Here is an 8,865-nt window from a genome sequence, read left to right as displayed (position 1 = left end):
TAACCATTACCAATAACTGAGAGCTTTCTATAAACACAATTTCAAACATTTCCCTCTGACAACTACCATCATTTTTTAGCTCCCTCCCTTTAGTAATCATGTATTGAACATTCTTAAACCCTACCGAGACTTTTACTCCATTCATGCTGGTATCATTTTAGTCCCTCCTCCCCATAATGCCCTGAGTACTCTCCTTACAGGCGGTTAAATATAATGGAGAATCTCTTGGATATTACCCAATTCCCTGGCCTCATCACGTTGTCATGCTTCTTTGGTTAAACCACAACCCTAGTTAAATTTTGTTCCCAAATACTGTCTATCTGCTCTCCTGTAGCTGATCGTGCCTGGAGGGAAGAAAAGCACACAACCATAATAACTATTCTCTTTTTAAATCTCTTGTCACCAACTTCAGAGTTTCCCCATAATGGTTACCCAAAGTCATACTATATAGTTTTTTAATTCATCTATTCCTCCACTCCATTTTCTTTTCAGATAAACAACACTAAAACCCATTGTCTATATGAGCTGGTGTTATTTGTAATTTCCCTGAGAACTTTGAGACGTTAGAAGAAAACCTCCAAAAGATGTCACCATCACTTATAGTTTCAGCATCTATATACATATAATATTATACATATATTTTGCCTTTCATGTCTCTATAAATAAACTGCATGTTCCATTACCCAAAGCCAAGCTGTGTACTTGAACACTATATTCCATCCTCCTCATACCTATGCTCAGAAATATTCTTTTAGAAATTTCCCCATTTCCTATCTTAATTTTTCATTTCTAGTAATTCAGTCCCCAAATAAATATTGAATTATTTCTCTTACCTTAGCAATATTATACTTTGTTATTCCTCCCCCAGGTACTATTCAATTTTTCTTTTACAACAAAATGTATACTAATCATCAGTTTTATTTGTTATATTTGGTTTTTATTCATCAATTTTCTATTCATCCCAATCACAATTTTACCTCCTACTGCATGCAACTGCTCTTATCAAAACCCCCTCCCGCATCACTAAATCCAGTGTTTTTTCTCAGCCGTCTGCTCTCTCAACATACAGCAGCAGCATGACACAGTGGTCCTCATCTCCTGAAACCATTTTCTGCTTTAGGCGATCAGGATCCTACATTCCTCTGGTTCTTCTCCCATCTCTGTATTTTCTATATAAACATCCTTTGTTGGGTCCTCGTCCTTCCCCTCACCTCTGTTTAGAGTGTCCCAGTGCTTAGTTCTTGAATCTCTTCTATTTCTTATCTAGAATCATAGCAAAGTACCTCAATCATTTTTACAGCTTTGAAAACCATATATAGTCTGTCACCTATTACCATCTTCCCTGAATTCTAGACTCATGTTCAACTCTCTACTAGCTATCTTAATTTGGATGTCTAACAGCTATCTTAAGCTTTACATGCCCCAGGCTAACTAGTAATATCACTTACTGCCCCAAACAACACCACAACACAAAACAAAACAAAATAAAAAAAATGTTTTTCTCATTATCTTACCCATCTCAATAAAGGGCAAGAGTTTCTTCCAAGTTTCTTCTGCTTTTGACATATACCCAGAATCCAACTACTTCACATTTCTCACTCTGCTACCACTCTGTACCAGGCCACCATATTCTTCATTAGAGAGTTATTTTATTCTGTTTAGTGATGAGCTTCAAGGATGACCTTTTAAAAATATGTGTGAGAATGTTAACGTTTTTGCTTAAAATTCAATAGCATTTTTAAATCTCAGTATAAAAGTCTTTTTGTTTGTTTGTTTTTGCTGTGATCTATAATGACTATTTTATCTCCAAACTCTCCCGTTATTTCTATAGAACAACAAAAGACCCCAAATAACAACAGCAATCTTGAGAAAAAAGAACAAAGTGGGAGGTATCATGCACCTGATATCAAACTATACTACAAGGCCATAGTAATCAAAACAGTATGGTGTTGGCATCAAAAAGGCATATAGATCAACAGAACAGAATAGAACCCAGAAATAAACCCACACCACATGGTCATTTAATCTATGACAAAGGAAGCAAGAATATATAATGGAGTAAAGACAGTCTATTCAATAAATTGTGCTGGGAAAACGGGACAGATATATACAAAAGATGAAACTGGACTACCTTCTTATTGCATATACGAGTACAAGAATAAACTCAAAATAGATTAAAGACTTAAACGTAAGACCCGAAATCATAAAACTCCTAGAAGAAAACATAGGCATAAATTCTGACATTACCCTTAGTAATATTTTTACTGATATATCCTCTCAGGCAAGGGAAACAAAAGAAAAAATAAACAAACAGAACTACATCAAACTAAAAAGTTTTTGCACAGCAAAAGAAACCATCAACAAAATGAAAAGACATTCCATTGAATGGGAGGAGATATTTGCAAATGATACATTTGATAGGAGTTAATATCCAAAATTTATTTAAAAAACAAAACAAAAACCACACAACTAAACACACACACACACACACACACACACACACACACACACACACACACAAGCCAAACAATCCAATTAACAAATGGGCAGAGGAATGAAATAGACATTTCTCCAAAGAGGACATGCAGATTGCCAATAGACATATGAAAGGATGCTCAATGTCACTAATCATCAGATATGTGTAAATTGAAACCACAATGAGATATCATCTCACATCTGTCAGAATGGCCACCATCAATAAAGCAACAAACAAGTGTTGGTGAGGATGTGGAGAAAAGAGAACCCTACCCGCACTGCTAATGGGATTGCAAATTGGTGCAGCCACTCTGGGAAACAGTATGAAGTTTCCTCAATAATCTGGAAATAGAAATGACTTATGACCCAGCCATTCCAATTCTGGATGTTTATTTGAAGAAATTCAAAACATTAATTCAAAAAGACATATGCACCCCTATGTTCATTGCAGCACTATTCATAATAGCTAAGATATGGAAGCAACTGAAATGCCTATCAATAGACAATTGGATAAAGACGAAGTGGTACGCATATATAATGGAATATTACTCTGCCATAAAAAAGAATGAAATGTTACCATCTGTGACAATATGGATGGACCTAGAGGGTATTATGCTAAGTGAAATAAGTTAGACTCAGAAAGACAAACACCATGTGATCTCACCTATATGTGGAATCTAAAGAACAAAATAAACGAACAAACAGACATAGACTCATGGATTCAGAGAGCAAACTGATGATTGCCAGACGGGAGTGGTGTTGAGGGGCTGGGTGAGAAAGGTGAAGGAATTAAGTACAGATTGATAGTTACAAAACAATCATGGAAATGTAAAGTACAGTATCGGGAATACAGTCAATAATATTGTAATAACTATGTATAGTGTCAGGTGGGTACTAGAACTATCAGGGGAATCATTTCATAAACTCTATAAATGTCTAACCACTATGCTGTACACCTGAAACTAATATAAAATAAAAGTGAATGTCAACTATAATTGAAAAAAAAGTCACAGGGATGTAAAGTACCGTATAGGGAATACAGTCAAATATATTCAATAATATTGTAATAACTATGCACAGTGTCAGATGGGTAATAGACTTATTAGGGTTATTACTTTGTGAAGTATATAAATATCTAACCACCATGTTTTGCACACTTGAAACTAACATTAAAAAAAAGAAATGTTATTTTCTGTTTAAAATTCTATAGTTTTAAAATCTCACTTAGTTTTTTCCTTTTCTTATATTTTTTTTTTTTTATTTTGTTTTTTGCTATGACCTATAAAGACTATTTCACCTCCAAACTCTGCCATTGATTCTTGGAATTCCTCTCATACTAATCTTCTCATCTTGAGCTCTCTACTCCAGCCATAGTGTCCTGCCAGCTTTTCTTGGAACACTCTTGGCATGGTCCTACCCCAGAGTCTTTGAACAGGCTTTCCGCCTGCTTAGAATGTTCATCCCCTAGAGGTTGCTTTTGTGCTTCATTTAGATCATTACTCAAATGTGCATGAGGCTTTCCTTAGGTATCCTGCGTGGTAGGCAGAATAACTGCCCTCCAAAGATGTCCATATTCTAATGCCCAGAACTTGTGAATGTGTTAGGTTACATAGCAAAGGGGAATTAAGGCTGAATATGAAATTAAGGTTGCTAAGGAAATTATATTAGATTATCCAGGTGGGCCCATTATAATCACAAAGGTACTTAAAAGTGAAAGAGTAAGACAAAAGAGGAGAGTGATAGGAGAAAGGCACAGAGAGATGCAACATCAGCTAATTTTGGAGATAGAGGAAGATCATGAGCCAGTAATGTAAATGGCCTGTAGAAGCCAGAAAAGGCAAGACAATGAATTATCCCTTAGAGCATTCAGACACTATGCAGCCCAACCAATAGCTTGATTTTAGCTCAGTGAGACCCATTCACTCAGGGTTTGTATGACTCCATATGACACTAAAAGAACTGATAATGAATTTCTATTGTAAGGTACTGAGCTATTAAATTTGCGGCAATAGTTACAGCAGCAATTGAAAACTAATACACCTATGCAAAGTTTAACCCCATTCCTAACATTCCTTAACTTCCCCTCCATTTTATTTTCTCCATAGCATTAATTACTTGCCAATATGCATTATGTTTTGCACATTTATCTTGTTGTTGCTGTGTAGTCACTGAAACGCAAGTTCCAAGAGGACAGTAAGAAGAAATATTTTGGCCTTTCTTTGTTCCTTACTTTATCCCCAGCACCTAAGAGTGCCTGGGACACAAGAGCTATAAAAAAATAAATAAATATGCTGAATGAATACATAAATTAAATATATGTATGCATATGCAAATAATTTATATATTGATTCAACAATTTATTGTATATAGGTATGCATGTACACATATATATGTGTATATATACACATATATATTTACATGCATACACATATATATATACTGATATATATATATATATATATACTGAGATATATGTATCAAAACTACACTGATGGTACCACTTTGAGCACCTCTTGTAATTGCAGAAGTCAAACGTGACTTGTATTCATCTTTCATTGTCAGTATATATTGAACATAACAATTTTAATACATTTTTCCTTTCTTAAAATGTGTATACATATTTTTGGCACCCTCTGTGTGTATATATATACATACATACATACAGTAAGCCCTCACTTAATGTCATTGATAAATTCTTGGAACGGTAGCAAAACGATGTATAACAAAACCAAATTTACCACAATTTAATTGATGTAAACAAGAGTTAAATTCCTGTGGCATTTCATCAACATTATAACGACGACTGAACAAAATGACATTGAACGAAATTACGTTATTCGAGGAACTACTGTATACTGCTAGGTTATACTGAATTTAGATTCTCGCCATTGCTTTACTTTGTACTTTTGAATGACTTTTCCTTTATGTTTACTTACCTAGTTGTTGAATAATTACTACTTCTACCCTCGAGTAAATAACCTTGCTGCTGCATCATCACTGTCTCACTTTCAATCCACCTGATCTTTATCACCTATAATTCCATACTATATTTGAAGTAAAAATTGCCTTCTTTAGAGCACTTTCTAAATATTTGCTAACTTAAAAAGTATTATTAGAAATCTAGGCATTTAGTTATTGTTGATATGCACTTATGAAACATCGTTAATTTGTAAGCACAGTGCTTATAATGGATTGCTAAACATTTCATAACAAATTTGATTTTATTTTTATCTGCTAAATAACAAAACATATTCATCTACTAATTACCAATAAATGATAAACATAAATTTACACATAAATACATGATTAATCCTATAGATACTACATATGGTGAGGAGAAAAGAAGGCCACATACAGATGTGTTTCCCACCTTTTCACTATAACTGTCCATCTTCTTTCTTACCTAGATTTATTTTTGCTTTTGATCATTTTTCATACTTTAATTTATGTTGCAATACTGTATATATATTCCATCTCCAATATTATACTTCTTTAAAACATGAACTTCTAAGAAAACTAAAATTGAATGTACCCTTGAAATCATTTTTCATATATATAATGTGATATCTGTTTTATTCATATCATGTCAGATAGAAGGTGCTAGCTTTGAGTGGCTAATCGCGCTGTTCATGCTATTCCAAGCAATATCTGAAGACAAATGCAGTGCATGAACTGAGTTAAACTTTATCTGCTGAAATCTGCAGCTCATTTAGTAGATTATTAGAAGAAAAAAAAAATCAGACTGAATAGGAAGGCATTTGTATTTTATTTTTCCATTAAAGAGTCCTTACATATTCCGACTGTGATTACATGGAGGTAATTTTTCAAAATGTCAAATAGTTCCTTTTTAGAATGACACAAGACGCACTCTGACATGTGAGTCTGAAACTCAAAATAAGTCGCTAAACTAAAAAATGAGAGATTTGGAGCAGGTTAGGCCTTTTCCTGAATTCTGCCTTGTGGATAGGTGCCACAATATTTGAACTATCCAGAGCACAACATATAAAATACACATACAAGAACCAATTTCTCCATAATTCAGTTATTGTTTATTCAGTGATCTAACATCATATATGAAATAGTCCACCCAATGTTAAAAGGAAAACACTGTTTCAATATGAGTTCATCCCAGAGTGTAATTACAGCTGATTATTATGGCCATTTCTGTTCATAATAACATCTGTAACCGTCCAGTTACATTCATCTCATACAAATAATAGTGTCTCATATAGAAATGAACAAAACTTGGAAAACTATGTTAGAGCAAATTGAAATTTTTATTTTACATAATTCAAATGGCTATCCAAAGAATTGAAAAATAAATGATCAAAATTTTTACAAGTATCTAAGATTTAAAATAATATTTGCTCTAATTTTGTAAATCATTTCAATCAGTTCTCAAATAGAATTCTAACTAAATAATGTATTTACTGTGGTTTTCCAAATACACCTGTGACACTAATTTGTCAATATCACTTTGCAGAGGCCACTTTCCAATTGATAGATTGTGTTTGGCCTGTGAGAATGCTGAGAAGTTTTCTATTTTAATAACCATCTTGTAAGCCATTGAACAAATGTTTTCTGTTTTGTTTTGTAATCTGAATAATAACAAAGTCATAATAGGGAGTTTAACAATCATCCTAAGAGTTTTGCTGTTGTTTTGTTTTTTCTATTTTTTTTTTTTTTTTAATTGGGGAAGGGGAATAGGACTTTATTGGGGAACAGTGTGTACTTCCAGGACTTTTTCCAAGTCAATTTGTTGTCCCTTCAATCTTGGTTGTGGAGGGCGCAGTTCAGCTCCAGGTCCAGTTGCTGTTGCCAGTTGCAGGGGGCGCAGCCCACCAGCCCTTGAGGGAGTCGAGGAGTCAAACCGGCAACCTTGTGGTGGAGAGCCTTGTGCTCCAAGCAACTGAGCCATCTGGCACTGGCCCATGGGGGAATCAAACCGGCAACCTTCGGTGTTAGGAGCATGGAACTCCAATGGCTGGAGCCACTGGGCAGGCCCCCATCCTAAGAGTTTTATAGTTTTTCATTTTACATTTAGGTCTATGATCCATTTTGAGTTAATTTTTGTGAAGGGTAGACAGTCTATGTAGAAACTCTTTTTTTTTTTTTTTTTTTTTTGCATATGGATGTCCAGTTGTTCCAGCACTATTTATTGACTATCTTTGCTTCGTTGTATTGCCTTTGCTCCTTTGTCAAAGATCAGTTGCCTGTATTTATGTGGGTCTATTTCTGGGCTCTCTCTTCTGTTCTATTGATCTATTTGTCAACTCTTTTGTCAATACCACACTACCTTGAGTACTCTAGCTTTGCATGAAATCTTAAAGTTTAATAGTTTTATTCTTCCAACTTTGTTCTTCCTCCTCAATATTGTATTGACTACTCTGGGACTTTTGCCTCTGCACGTGAACTTTAAAATCAGTTTATCAGTATCCATAAAACAACTTGCTGATATTTTTTTGGGATTGCACTGAATCTATATATCAAGTTGGAAACAACTGGCTCTTGACAATACTGAGTCTTTGTATCTATGAACATGGAAAATATCTCCATTTATTAAATTATTTTGTTATTCATCTGAACTTTGCACTTTTTTACATATAGCTCTTATACATATTTTGCTTGATGTACACTTAAAAGCTTTATTTTGGAGGATGCTAATGTAAACGGTATTGTGGGATTTTTTTTCTAGCTTTGTTGAGATATAATTGACATATATGACTGTATAAGTTTTATGTGTACAACATGTTGAGTTGATACATTTATATATTACAAAATGATTACCACCATAGCATCAGCTAACACTACCAGCACATCACATTATTATCATTTCTATTTTGTGATAAAAACATTTAAGATATACTTGCTTAGCAACATTCAAGTACATACCATGTTTCCCCGAAAATAAGACCTAACCAGAAAATAAGCCCTAGCATGATTTTTCAGGATGTCATCCCCTGAACATAAGCCCTACTGTGTCTTTTGGAGCAAAAATTAATATAAGACCCAGTCTTATTTTCAGGGAAACATGGTAACAGTGTTAACTATAATCACAGCACTCTGAGAGAAATCCCCAGAACTTATTCATCTTCTAATTGGATGTGTGTACTCTGTACTCTTTGACCAACATCTCCTCATTTCCCCTACCCCCCAGCCCCTGGTAACCACCATTCTACTCTCTGTTTCTACAAGTTTGGCTTTTAGAGCCCAGATATAAGTGATGTCATGCATTCGTTTTCTTCAGTCTGACTTTATTTATCATAATGCCCTTAAGATCCATCCATATTGTTGCAAAAACAATGGCAGGATTTCCTATTTTCTCATGGTTGAATAATAATTACATATTATATTTTATTATATCATATTATATATTATATTATTATATAA

General features: G+C 34.1%; 1 pseudogene; it reads right to left on the bottom strand.

Annotated features, from left to right (window-relative positions):
* Positions 1–1,116: 1,116 nt before the first annotated feature.
* Positions 1,117–8,865, bottom strand: part of LOC109450541 (small ribosomal subunit protein uS2 pseudogene) — a 31,460-nt pseudogene continuing 23,711 nt past the window's right edge.

This window comes from Rhinolophus sinicus, chromosome 16 (genome assembly GCF_057876585.1).
Source record: "Rhinolophus sinicus isolate RSI-liver-muscle chromosome 16, RSI-T2T, whole genome shotgun sequence".
Lineage (NCBI taxonomy): Eukaryota > Metazoa > Chordata > Mammalia > Chiroptera > Rhinolophidae > Rhinolophus > Rhinolophus sinicus.
The sequence above is the reverse complement of the archived record's forward strand: the minus strand, read 5'-3'. Positions and strand labels throughout refer to the sequence as shown.